General features: G+C 37.8%; 1 pseudogene; it reads right to left on the bottom strand.

The window, feature by feature from the left end:
• Window positions 1-346: 346 nt before the first annotated feature.
• LOC145045876 (acyl-CoA--sterol O-acyltransferase 1 pseudogene) lies at window positions 347-1,417 on the bottom strand (annotated as a pseudogene).
• Between the last annotated feature and the right edge of the window lie 13,361 nt (window positions 1,418-14,778).

The raw sequence follows: 14,778 nt of genomic DNA, 5'->3' as shown, positions 1-14,778 counted from the left end.
GCCATGTCTGATCGTCACAGAGTTTACAAGAAGATCAATCTAATTTCCAGCTTTTGTTATTTAACTAATTTTCCAAATTAGCATTCTCAAAGTAAGTTTTACCCAATTAATTCATTTTTGGAAATTTCACATGTCGACAAAAATCATCATCTCTTAAACTTCATCTTCCTTACATTAACACGCACTAAGTCGCTTTCAATAGGACTTGGGAGGTTTCGTCAACATTAATTCTATTTTAATTTGCTATGCTTCCTGGTGTCGTCTTCTCGAAAGCATACATCGTGGTTATAAATTATAACAAGATTATATTATTTGTCCTTATTTAAGTGTATTTTACATACCTAACTTATAGTAGATACGGGCAAGAAGCATTAGCAGGGCTTATTAGCCGACCATTCGTCACAAACTCTAAAAACGCAACACTTTCTTGACATCCACGAACATCCGGTTTGAACCTTAGAAAAGGTGGAAAGAACAACCAAAAGCAAGTAGTGAGAACACATCCTAACGTTAAAGGTCGAGACACAATGGGAGGCAAATGTAACTTTCCCTTTGTTGCTTTCTTGATGGCAACTTCAACACTCACTAATACTCCATGTAATAAAAAGAAGCAAGTAACTTCGCCGGTAGGTTTCAGCCTTCCAATGTTATAAAAGATGAACTCATGCATCAACCCTGAAACTAAAAACGAGGTAAAGATTGCAACAAGTGATGCCCATTCCCTCGACACCAAGTGTATAGAAATGGAACGAACAGGATCATATATGGTTGGATGTAGAATGCTAGTGACCATTAGGTTCCATCTTCTTCCCCAAAAGTCTTGGAGGGAAGTAGCTAGATATGGCTCATCGAACTGTGGCTCTAGTTCCATTTGCACCAGGGTTCGAGCGACATATGCAACCATGGCTAAGACTATGTCAAGCATGAAGTAGATATGGAAGCAGTACAAAGACATCTTAAGTTTAGGATGAATATATTCATTATAATCATACACCTTAAGTAACATCCCAAACAACAGGATCTTGAATATAGATATCTTCTTCACCTTCTTCTTGATCACTTGAGTCGAACTTTCAGGGCTTGAAATAGATGTAGTATGAACGGCCTTTATTGGTAGACATGCCATAGGGACAAAGTGCATCAACGGGATTGGTGGATTTGAAGAAAGAGGACCTTTCCCGTAAGCAAAGAGAAGAAGTTTGAAATTTGCAAGCCAAGCTATAAAGAAAGAGGTTAAACCACCGAGGTGCATGGTGGTTAGATTGAGTGGAAGCCATAGAAAGAGGCATGTAACGATGGACAAAGCTACAAGTCTAGTGGTTCCTTGAGGGATTAACGTTCCTATTGTGTAAGAATAAAGAAGACATGCCAATACTACTATCCAAACCACAATGAATTTGTCGACCTCTCCCTCCATGGTTGTACCTTTCCAGCTTCATTCACATATTTAACCAAGAAATTTAATTCCGTTAATATATCCAGCCAACATACAAAATCCAAGATTGTAGTCTATAATGAACATGCTATAGAAAAAGACAGCGAGAAGGAATAATAAAATTATAGGGAGGGTTGTCATATTAAGAGCAATTACAATAGAAGCATTTTTGTGTCACATAGAGCCGATTCAACAAAAACATTAAAGTATTTTTAATTTAATATAATAAAACTTTTTCACCAAATTTATGTGGACATTTTTAACGTAGGAAAAGCAATCTAAATGAATAAAATACTATTTAAAATTGTGAAAGAGTTTTATGAATAGTTATTATGAAAAGGGTAATTCTTTTTTTCACAAACAAAATTTCCTTTATGAAGGTCAAGCACCGATTAATTTTCCGTTGCAAACATGTGGCAATACCTCATGTCATGAGTCGGTTGCAAATATACGGCAATGCCTCAGGGCGATTTGAGTTTAGAAAACAGGTACGAAACTAAAAAATAGACCATAAATATAATTTTTTACTTATAACCAAAATTCATTAATTATGTCATTATTATATACTATAACATTTCACAAAATGTTCATTATTGTTTTTAATATCAATTCATATTGTAGGACTTTCAAGGGTAATTAAGGTATTTTATTATTTAAAGGAACATGATGGTGGTATGGGCTTGAAAAGAAGGCAAGTACGCTCACTGTTATTCAACACCTTCTCACTTTCTCTTGACCTTCGTCCCCCATATCTCTTAAAAAAACCTTAGACAACCTCGGTCTTTAACATCGCACCAGACCACCACCGTCATTCCCAACACCTTCTCTCACTATTGATCGATAAGGTCAAATCACCCCAATAGTTATCTGTAATGTGGTTCTGAAAGGCACGACAAGCTCCTCCATTATACATCTCCCTCTCTAAGAAGTTCCATCTTCAAATATCACACTAGTAAGAGGGTGTTTGAATAAAATAGCTTATTAGCTTATAGCGGTATGAGAAAGCAACTTTTGCAAAAGTGTTTAGATTAGAAATAAGCTATAAGCTTTAAGCAAGGAGGGAAGTTTTTCAAAAATAGTTTATTTAGTTTCTCCCCACCACAATAAGCCGATTTCTTAATATTTCCTACCTAAACACTTAAATTTATCTTATAGTGGTCGGGATAAACAATAAGTTATACATGAAAATACTTGTTGGGATTACTGAGGTTCATACTCCATTTGGAAAACATAAGCTCACAAACTCAGACCATACAACCACGGGTTGATGTCTTCATTTTGAACAAAACTCATTCACGATCCTCTCTCTTTTTTTCTCTCTCTCTCTCTCTCTTTCTCTCTCTCTCTATCTCTTTCTCTCTCTCTCTCTTATGGATTATGGAACTCATTCCTTATATGTCTTTCTAAAAATTTTCCACCAGAATCACCCCTCACCATCGATGCTACTACCATCATCTTCATCGCCAAAATATATAATTTCCACCACCACCATCACGACCCACCACAACCACAACCATCAGAAACCCTAGATCAGGTGATTTCTTTATTTGAATGAGTTCTTTATTTGGGTATCCTTGGAGGCCTGGTTATTCTTTTTATCAAAAATAGACCGATCGATTCTTAGCAAAGGAACTGGTAAATCCATTCTTGAATGTTTGTTTGTCTTCCTCCCAAAAGTGGGTTTTTCTAATGGTTGAGATGTAACGACCCGTCTCTGGTATGTTGCTTTTATAGTATTTATTTTAGAAGTTTGTAGAGGGACTCAACGATTCTATGTCCCGACTCGTCGAGTAGGGTCGTGATCTTGATCAGCTAATAGATCGGCGACTCGGCGAGTCCATATTCGGGACTCGGCGAGTCGGCCTGCCAGGTAGAAACCCTAAATCCCCGGGTTTGCACCCTATTTAAATCATCTTATGAGCCCCAAACTCGTCTCCTTCACCCTCAAAGCACCATTTAGCAAACCCTAATCATTCCATTGAGTATTTGAGCATTCTTTGTGTAATCTTGAAGTTTTGAAGAGAAGGAGAAGGCTAGATTCAAAGAAGAAGAAGAATATCCAAGTCTTTGCACCCATTTCAGAGTATTTTGAGGTAATAATCGGTTTCTTCCTGTTTTGATGATTGATTCTCCTTTATAAGCATATTTAGCCCATTCTTTAGCTTGTTCATAGTAGAGAAACCATGTTGGATGGGTTAGCTTCCGAATCTAGCCATGTTTTAGTTCCAAAAACGTAGATCTAGTAACTTTATGGAGCCATTTTGCATGTTAGCCCTAGATCTACTCTTCCAAGTGCCTTTTTAGCCTTTATATCCTTTTATATGCATTTGTACACGTAAAGTTGGGAACTTTACGTTGTAAACCAGCCTTAGGAACTCAGATCTATATATTGTATGTAGTGGTTTTGAGCATAATCGAGTTTTTAGTGATTGCATGCATGGGACTCGGCAAGTCGTTCTTCGGACTCGGCGAGTCGAGTCGCGAGTCCCCGATTCTTCCCCTTTGAGTGATTCCGAGTGGGAACCAGTGAATAGTGGAATGGACTCAGTGAGTTAGAGGTTAGACTCAGTAATAGAAGGACTCGACGAGTTGTTCATACAACTCGGCGAGTCCAAGGCAATCTTCTTAAGATTCAAGAACAACTCGTCGAGTTGTTTATACAACTCGGCGAGTCGGATGCAGATGACTTGAGTGCTGGAATAGAATGGGAACTCGTCGAGTATATGCCATACTCGACGAGTAGCAGCGAGCATGGTTGATAAATAAGAGTAGAGACTCGGCGAGTTGGCGGCCCAACTCGGCGAGTCAGGTCAACTGAAAGTTGACTTTGACCAGGAGAGTTGACTTTAGCCAGGGGTAAAAGAGTCATTTTACCCCAATGCAGTTATTAGTATTTGATTGAATATATTTTTAGAATTGTAGCCGGGGAGATACCGGAGCAGCAGCAGATAGTTTCCAGAGCCACACACTCAGCAGCCAGATCACGAGGTGAGTTTCCTTTTAGTAGGAACGGGTCTAAGGCCACAATGCCGACCCGTTTAGCTAGTAGTAGTTTCCGGACTTCGGTCCGATGCAGATTTTAGTATGTTTGATGCCTTCGTGGCTCAGACAGGATTTCTGTGTTATGTGTTCCGGGTTACAGCCCGATGTAGTATGCTATTTATGTGCTCATGTTAGTTGATATGCTTATGTTATGCTATGTTCAGTAGTTCTGGACTTCTGTCCGATGCAGTCAGTTCCGGACTTCGGTCCGACGCAGTTAGTTCCAGACTTCGGTCCGTTGCAGTTAGTTCCAGACTTTGGTCTGATGCAGGAGGCAAGGCCTCAGTAGTTCCGGATTTCGATCCGATGCAGAGGGCAAGGCCCTGGTTAGTTCCGAACTTTGGTCCGATGCAGTGGGCAAGGCCCAGTATGTGTTTATATGTATTGTATGGTATGTGGTAATTTGGGGGAGCTCACTAAGCTTCGTGCTTACAGTTTCAGTTTTGGTTTCAGGTACTTCTGCAAGCAAAGGGAAGAGTTCGGGTTGATGACATCGCACACACCACAGCTTCAGTTGTCCTGGGAGTTGTTTTTTAGTTTTTCATAGATGGGTTTTGATACAGTATTGATACAGTTTACTCATAACACTTTGCTATTGTTTTTGAGATATTGACGTACGAGTTTTACCTTATGATATTATCATAGTGTTTTTAGTAATTATTAAACAAAAATTTTTGGGTCGTATTTTGGGATGTTTCATGAGAACAATACAAGCATTGTTTGTAACTTTAGGTTTATGATTAGAGATATACATTGCGTTCTAATTTTTCATATTTTTCGAAATAAATTTAGGTGAAAGAAGACATGGAAGGAGAAAAGGGAAAGGAAAATGTTGGGAAGAACGCCATTGATTTTTGCATGATTCGACAACCGAGAACGCTTTGAAAAGGGGCTCATGTTTCACCGAAGACCTAAATTTTGTTAACTAGGTACTATATGTGTGGTCAAAGTAGAGTAAATGATCAATTTTTTTCTTAACAATATTAACTTATAATTTTAAGTGCTTTTGTTATATTTAAGTAGGTTAAGATGATTCCAAAAGTGAACTCTACTAAATTAAACAAATCAGTTATGAATCTATTGGTCAAAGTTCATAGAAACAAAACAATTAGGGATGAAGCTTCTTGTTTACGATGGTAGAAGAGCTGTTTAATCTAAACATGTGACTCTTTATGATGAGTCTTATGAATTGACTCTTGATGATTGATATCTATGCACAACTATTGTTACCCAATATAAATTCATATGAATATAATTATTTTCCAAGTTTTAGTCCAATCTCCTACCAATTTTATTGTTTACCACCGTTAAAACAAGGCAAAAACACATCAATAACTTTTTAACCAATCAATTCAAAGTTTAAGGACCAAGCTATTTATTACAAGTAAAATCCTACTACTTGTTGTTGATATGTGAATTAGAATTCAAATAGTTAAGGCTAATAGCTTTTGAGAAGCTAAAAAGAAAGTTCCTATGGATACGATATAAGTTATCCACATATTTGAAAATTTTATCCGATTTTTTCTCAATCATTTGTTTATTTTTTTCTTGATCTAAATGAAAGAAGTAGAACCATTTTTATTTGATCATGTAATATGTTTAAAATAACATTTTATTTTTTAATATTATTCTTATAAACACATTTTACTTTTGAAACTTTATTCAATTATGGCATTGTACTTTCAAACATGATGGTTTTCAAAGATGATAGTTTTGAACTAAGAGTTAAGATTCTTCAGCTATCCTCTTAATACTTACGAACCAAATCTGATTATGGGTCGTCCAAGAAGAAGAAGTGGATTTGGATTTGAAAATATATACCTTTTCATTATCTCATCATTTGTTCTTTTTTACATCTCATGATTTTAATTTTAAAATGGTGATCTTTTTACATCTGTTATTGGAATTCTCCAAGCGAGACTGAATCATGAAGTCAAATGATCATAGATAATGGAAGTTAAGAAGTTAAGTCATCGTTTTATAACTTTATATATATACACTAAGAACATCATTTATAACTTTAAATAAAATACACACTATAATATGATTTTTTTTAAGCATTTGAAGATTTTGTTCATGAATTATGAATTACCACTAATACTTTGAAATTTAAAAAAAAAAAAAAGTAACTAGAAAGAAAAGATCTTTGAGTGGTTAAAAAAACTCATTGGTATCATACCAACATAAAAGAATGTTTAACAAATGAGTATCCAAATTAATATCTGATAAAACCCATTTTTCCTTTCATTAATATTCTAATATTATGACCTGATGCTTTTTCAGATTTTGTCATGGTGTCAACCATGTGCAATGCCATTGTCCGGGTCATGTGGTTATAGGTTTCACGTCTCATCTTAATCTCAATGGCGTTAATTACTTTTGATTTTTGGTAATTGTTTATAAAAATTAAAAAGGGAAGACAAATATGGAAGATTGAGGTTGTGGGTGGCAATATCATACAATAGAACGGACATCGTGTTTTTTTTGGCATTTTTGCAATGTCAAGATTTATCTTTGAGTTGATTTTAAAGTACAATGCCTAAAATAGGCTTTAGAAGGGACATAGTAAATCTTATAAAGTCGCATGTCTGTGTTTTAAGGGTAAATGCAAGATATATCAATGTATTTACATTTTATTTTAACGACTTGCTTTTGTTTATTCCGATTACAACATTATATTTAGAAAAGTGCACACATGTATAGCGTCATGTTTTATCTACTTTTCACCTAACATTAGAAAAAAATCGACAAATAGTATGAAATTTAAACTTCAAAAAAATATTGTAAATCCCAAAAAATATCGATTAAACTTCTTCCTCAACGTGCAACTTAAAAAACCGCTTTTTATAACATGAATCAAAACAAAAGAATGATAATATAGTAGAGAATCTTATACGACTACATGAATTGTGAGACTCTCTTTAGGAAGACATGTTCTCCAACTCTTCTTAATCAATAGTATCTACTATATCGTTCTTAATAGCTATTATCGCCAATCTATTAAGTATTTCTTGTGACATTGTGGACCGTAAATAGGAATTCAACAACTTTCGTTTTGAGAAACATCTTTCTGTAGAGGCTACCATTATTGGAATAGTCAACAAGATTCTATATGCAATAATTGCATTAGGAAAACAATCAACTTTTTTCATATATTTTAAAACATCAATAGGGTTGGTAGTTTCACTCGCTAAGTACATACCAAGCAACTTTAACGACATATAAAGTTCATGAGAATCAATATCTGATGGTTCACCAAACTTAAGTGTGGCTACAAGATGGCTACAACATGACTTAAGATATTTTTCATCAATTCCTTCACTTTTTTGGAAACAAAAAACCAAAAATCTTTTCATACTCTTTGTATTGTTGAAATCTTTTTTCAAGAGAAGTACTCGCTTGATTAATGATATATAAAAAATAATTAACTTTAAAATTCGCCTCGATTGAAAATACGGTATCTTGATCACTTATTCTCATCAAATTGTTTTTTTTCTACGAACCGGCCACTTTTGAGAGAATACAAGATCAATATTCATTTCAATAGAAAGTTTATTGGCTTCATTAATCGCCTTAGAGAACCATATTTCTCTAAACTACTTGAAGTACTCAATCAACATATCCACTTCATTAATAGCAACATCGAGAAGCATATCCTTTGATTGTAATTTTATGTTGATTAAGTTCACCATGTACAATATTTCATACGAAATGACTATTGATACCAAAAAACTCAAATTGACCAAGCTCATTATTTGCTATCAGTTTAGCTTCACATTAGATTCTAGCATCGTTGTCTTTTTCTACAACTTCAAGTAAAGCTTCTCTTATATCTGGAATTTGTTATCTAATAGCCTTCACACTATCAATATGACTTTCCCACCGAGTAGCAGACACTGACTTAAGAGTCAAACCTTTAATATTGTCTTTCAAAATTTGCCACCTCTTAGTAGAAGTGATAAATATTATATATACACGTTGTATGACTCCAAAAAACTTTCTAGCTTTATCGTAACTAAGAGCCATGTTACATACTGCAAGATGAAGACTATGACCCACACATATCATCAATATCAAGATCAAGAGATTTTGAATCATCGTGTGTAATATCAAATAGCCCTTTACTAATGGTATCATCAACATTCAAGAAACCTAAAAGCGATTCCTCAATAGCATAATTAGAGGAGAAATTTGCATACCTCACTACCAAAGACATTTGTTCTTGGTGACTTGTATTAGGGGTACAATCAAGTATGATAGAGTAATACTTTGCTTCCTTTATCGTTTTTAATGATTCATCGTTTAATTTCATCTACTAGTAAAAATATCACCTCATTTTGGATATTGTGGCCAAGATAATGTACATGGATCTCACTATTTGTGCTATAACGCACATGATCTTTCATGACCTGATCAAACTCTTCAAACATCTCAATCGCTCCCAAAAAGTTTCCATTAATATTTTGATATAATTTTTCATTTGTTCCATGAAATGCTAAATTATATTAAGCAAGATATTTCACAAGTGCAATAATACTAAATAGTACTTGTTTTCGATGCTCCCTTTCTTTCTTAAATTGATCATACACCACTTTATCGATTGTTTCGTTGAATTTCAATCTTTCACACATTTCAAACCAGGTAGCCAAATCTATATCATATCATACTATACTTATAAAGCAAACATTTTTTCTATCACCACAATCATTTGAAACTTCCATGTCTTTTCATATTTTTTTTATAATAATGATTCCATAATATCTATTAAACCTACATAACTTTTCACTAGCATCTAATTAATAACTACCACTCAATAGTTTTTTAACTTATGATATTTAATGGTTCTTATGACACCAGTAGATTAACATTGATATATATATATATATATATATATATATATATATATATATATATATATATTTAATTGGAGATATGCTATTGTATTAAAGCTTTTAATTTGTAAGTATGTTATACTAACTCGTTTTTATATTTTCTTTGTTTTTGGATTATTGTAATATAATTGTTGTATATTACCGTTTAATCGTTAATATATTGATCATATGTTATATAGGGTGATGTCGAAAATATTTAATTAAATATTTTAAATATGTGTTTTTTTTTTGTTTTGTAATTGTACCTTTTCAAAAAGATAATTAATGAGTTTGGGGATCGCAAGGAAAAAGGCGAGAGTGGGGACTTGGCGTTAGGCGTACCCCGTTCTTTTCTCAAACCATTTGGCGGTTCCATTATTTTTGATGTATTCTTGGTGGGATACATCAAAAAGTCCCCTAGGCTAGTAGACACTAGCGTTTGCTTAAGGTAGCTGAGTGGTTCTAGCATAGATTTGGGAACGCGTTTGGTGGGAATGGTCCCTAACGTGTAATAGAGCCATTATGGCGAGGTAGTGCCGCTTCATTCCATTTTTTCTTTTTCTCGTTCTTCCTTTTTCTTTTTATTTAAGGGTTCTCTATCTTTAGAACCAGTTATACACTTCCTCTTCCCATAATCTTTCATCTCATCCTCTATTGTTATTTCTTTTTTCACCAATATATTTTCTTTTTAATTCTTGATGGCCTCTACTAGATCTGGAGTTGTTCCAACGCCCAAGGAGTTCGAGGCCCTTCAATTCCGATTTGGGTTCATGCCTGAGCATGGAGTTCAGTTCCCATTGGAAGACTCTATCATATATCAACCATTAGCCGAGAAAGTGGGTATTCTGGTGGCGATCTTCGAGGTCGGGTTTCGGCTTCTCGTTTCTGGTTTCTTTGATGAGGTTATTATAGAATACGATTTCTCTGTCCATGACTTGACCTCGAACGTTGTGAACAAGATAGTTGGGTTTGAATTAGGGTGTCAAGCATTATGAGTGTTTCCCCATCTTCAAGCATTCCAGTCTTTCTTCAATTCATCTACTTATTCGGGCATTCACACTTTCTCTCAGCACTATAACATACATTCCTTTATAGTTAACTAGAATTCATCTCAGAAGAACTGGCAGGATCAATGGTTGTGGGTTAACAGTGATTTAGTTGGGGTCGGCTATCCTCGCGTGCCTATGGCTTCGGATTGGGCACCCCAACTGTCGGTGGCTCACACGTTAAGAGGAATTTGTTTCAACGGTAAAGACTGGGCAACCTCTGTATTGACAGCGGCCGAAATGAGTGTTGCTTGGTGGTCTCATGGAAAGATGCATCAGTTTTTTATGGACAACGACGGTAAGTGTTACCTCCCCCCTCCTCTCCCCCTCTTTGCTTTCCTTTTCTTGGTATCTGACATCTGTTGCTGAGAAAAAAAAGGGTTTTGCGTTGTTTGTCATTGTAGGTAGCGAGAGGTTTCTGTCTATTGAGTAAGTGCTACAAGGGATTTTGTAGGGGACCTAAAGTATCATGAAGTCCCTCAAGGGGAGATATTGCCGACTCCAGCCAGAGTTAGCCCTGTTTTTTAGGGTGATGTCCCTCCCATCGAGGCGGGGGTTTGAGGATCAAGTGCGGATAGTGGTAAAGTCGCATCTCGTCATCGGTCTGTTGTTGTAGATTCTGTCCTTGAGGAAGATCTCGGTGGCAGTTATATCAGCTGACGTTTGCATCGGAAATGCAACATTGATCCTTTATTTTATGAGTCCCCTATTGTTATTGAGATTGCTGATACTGACGACCCGCAAGAGGTGGAGGCGGTGGATTTGCATCGGTCGGGGGAGCCACTGCATTATGATTCGGCCCAACAAAGTCCAAGTCCAAAACATGTGTTGTGTTCCAACTCGGCTTTTAAAAAAAAGTAATAGGAAAGACGGAAGTTTGCTTGAAAAAAAATACCACATCTCCACTTCTTAAACGAAAAAAATAAAAATAAAACATGGTGGTTTCCATTTAACCCATGTATATTAATACATTTCAAAGGAAAAGGAAAGGAATTTGGGCTCATTATTTAAAGATGAGCTCCTTCTAATTTATTTTGAGCTCCTCCCAAATGGGCTTCAATATATTATGTTAGGTTTCTTCTAAATGGGTTTTCACGCTATTGGGCTACAATAATATTATGGGCCATTTTTCAAGATAAATCCAGCCAATCAACCGTTCATCGTTCGTGTGTTGCGATTTCATCCAATAAAATTTGATTTTAGAAGATGTTTTGCGATCCAGTCCATTCGACAAATTTTCAAAAAAAAAAAGGGTGCAGGGGGAGAAGAGTAGTGCACTACTACTGCTACTCCATGAAGCGTTTCAGAACATGATCGCTAGAAAGGCTCAAGTGAGTTAAGGCTCGAACGTGCAAACACAAGCCAATATCATACATCCATTCGTTCTCACTCCTCACCTTTTCTAAAAAAAGGGGGAGTAGGAGGGTTAGCACGACACTATGCAGAAGTGATTTTTATTCCAAAGGGCAGAGTTAAAGTAAATGAAGAGATAATACTATGCATGATAGTGCATTCCCAAGGTGACATTAATATTCCGGATCGAAAGAGTAGCCTCATGGTTCAAACCTCGGTAGTCTCATTTTCCCAACTCTTAGTAGTCGTGTTGTTTATCTATCGCTAGCAACTCGCTGTCCAATTCTTAGCGGCTCTGTTGTGTAGCTCTCGACAGTAATCCCACTACACACCTCTTGACAGCAGCTCCACAATCCAACTAGCATTAGCCTCGCTGCATAGCTATCAAAAAAATCATTAGAAGGCGAGGCACCAATCGTCACTATAGCTAATGATGCAGCAAAAGCATTAGGTGCTATTACACTTCAACCCAGACTGTTCACTTGAGCCAGACAAATAGATTGTGGGCTGCTACGCCCAATCTGCAATGTTTAGCACCCTTGCCTTGAGTCGCCTAGCTTCTAAGCCCCACTCCATTATAGCGGAAAGCTTCGCCTACAAGGTTCATCACCCTTGCCTTGAGTCGCCTAGATTCTTAGCCCGACTCCATTATAGCGACAAGCTCTACCTGCAAGGTTCAACACCCTTGCCTTGAGTCGCTTGGCTTCTCAGCACAACTCCGTTATAGCGACAAGCTTCGCCTGCAAGGTTCAACACCCATGCCTTGAGTCGCATGGCTTCTCAGTTCGGCTCCATTACAACAGCATGCTCCGCTAACAAGGTTCAAAGGCAAGTAACCTTTGCCCATATGATTCCACGCGATGATCTCCCGCGTGATGTATCTATTATTGTTGGCAGCTAAGTCCGATCTATTGCACGTGATGTTCTCTTGTGTGATGTATCCATGATCGTTTTCCGCTAAGCCCGATCTGTTCCACGCGATGCTCTCCCGCATGACATCTTCATGATCATTGACTACTAAGCCCGAGCTATTCTTCCAAGCCGCACAATATAAGTCGCTTATTGTCGCGCACCATAAGTCGTGCATCATAAGTTTATACCATGCCTAGCACCACACTCTTGGTGTTTCTTCTCCTACAAACATCATGTTTTTCCTGTGCTCGGACGATCAATAAAGCATTTTCTACATTACATCCTACTATAGTGAGATTACTCTCCAGCAAGAATGCTATCAAAACAACAGCCTGCTACTTACAACCTTTTAGCATCTTCGTTAGCTGGATCTCGACAATGATCTTGCTACGCAACCCCTACCTATAGCCTCGCCGCTCATCCCGCAGCATCTCTGTTGCCTGGCTCTCGGCAACAGTCTCGTTGTGTATCCCCTACCTATAGTCTCACTGCTTGTCCCTCAACATCTCTATGCCCTGGCTTTTGGTAATAGCCTCTCTGTGTAACCCCGACTAGCAACCTAATCGCCCAGCCCTGGAACCTCTGCCACCTATTATATGGTCAACAACCTTATGGTTTATCAATTTGACAACATCCATCTCAGACAAGAATCTTGCTACTTTTTATTATGCTAACAACTTCTTTGTGAATTGTTATAACAACCCTACCTTATTCACCATAGTCTGATCCGGCTACCTATGTTACGTACATCAGACGGGGGGGGGGGGGGGGGGGGGGATCCACCTAGGTACATCCCAAACAGGAAAACACCTTCAGGATGGTAATTAATGCTCATTTAAAGTAGACTATGTAGATGGTTATCAGTAACATTCCATCTGCACTGCACACTCATATGGCAGCCTTGATCTACATGTCATCATCAGTAGCAACCTTAATGCATGACTACTACAACAACAACTTCATCGGATAACAGTCTCAGAGATTGAATGGCGAGCTTAGGTTTCATAGCTACCTTGGCCTAATGCCTTATCAACATCATTGTCGCATAATAGCCCCACTCCGCATAACATTATCAGTAGCCTCGCTCTGCATGATCGCAGTAACAACTACATTACGACACACCGACCGTATCATACTCCTGACAAGAAAAGATCATTAAGCCAACTCTCGCTGCATAAACCCATGCCTGCCTCATCGTGAAACACCACAACTCTTGTAGGCAAGGTTCGGTCGTTCTTTTTATTCTTTGATATATTGGTTCTTTGTCTAGTCCGATTCGATTGTCAGCAATCCAACCACATCAGACTAGGGGGCTTGATGACACAGGGTTTATATGACAGAGTCTAGTCCAATGATATTGGCCGCATACCAATAACATCGGACTGGGGGGACTTGATGATATTAGGTCCATTAGCGTGGTCCAGACGGCTCTGGCGCGCCAGCCTTGCCTGACGTTCCCTTGCCAGCCTTTCCTGACACTCTCATGTCGACCTGACTTGACACTCCTTTGCTTGACACTCCCTTGCTAGCCTTTCCAGGTGTGCGCCCGCAAACCTTGCTTGGTGCGTGCCTGCCAGCCTCGCCCAGTGCCCCCCGGCCAGCGTTGCCCACCTCCTTGCTAGCTAGGCCTCAATTGGGCTGGCCCAAGGCCTAACCTAATTCTCTTTGACCTAATTGTCCTGTATAAAGTGAACAATATCTCCTCCATAGATAGGGATCTTCCCCCTTGGCCCAATCGCCGTCCTAGACTCCGGTTGGGTGGCTCAACTGCCACCCTCCGCCTTTAGCCACCATACATTACCTCCATCACCAATATGGTTCTCTCCAACTAAGGAGAACCACCTCACTTCTACCAACCGATCTAACTTGATCGTTGGAGCTCGGGGCACAGTCCCTGGGATGATCTTAACGGTTTTATCTGTTGTGACCTCGCATATTTCCTATGGCGTAGGAGCACATGAGCAGGTGGTCGGAATGTTGCATCACACATAAAAAAACATCACTACTATAATTATTTTAAACAAGACAAAACTTCAAAAATGGTCCCTGTGGTTTTCGAAAATATCAAGTTTAGTCCCTAAGTTCAAAAAACCTCATAGATGGTCCCTGTGGTTTCAAA

This window comes from Lactuca saligna, chromosome 5 (genome assembly GCF_052625555.1).
Source record: "Lactuca saligna cultivar CGN05327 chromosome 5, ASM5262555v1, whole genome shotgun sequence".
Classification (NCBI taxonomy): Eukaryota; Viridiplantae; Streptophyta; class Magnoliopsida; order Asterales; family Asteraceae; genus Lactuca; species Lactuca saligna.
The sequence above is the reverse complement of the archived record's forward strand: the minus strand, read 5'-3'. Positions and strand labels throughout refer to the sequence as shown.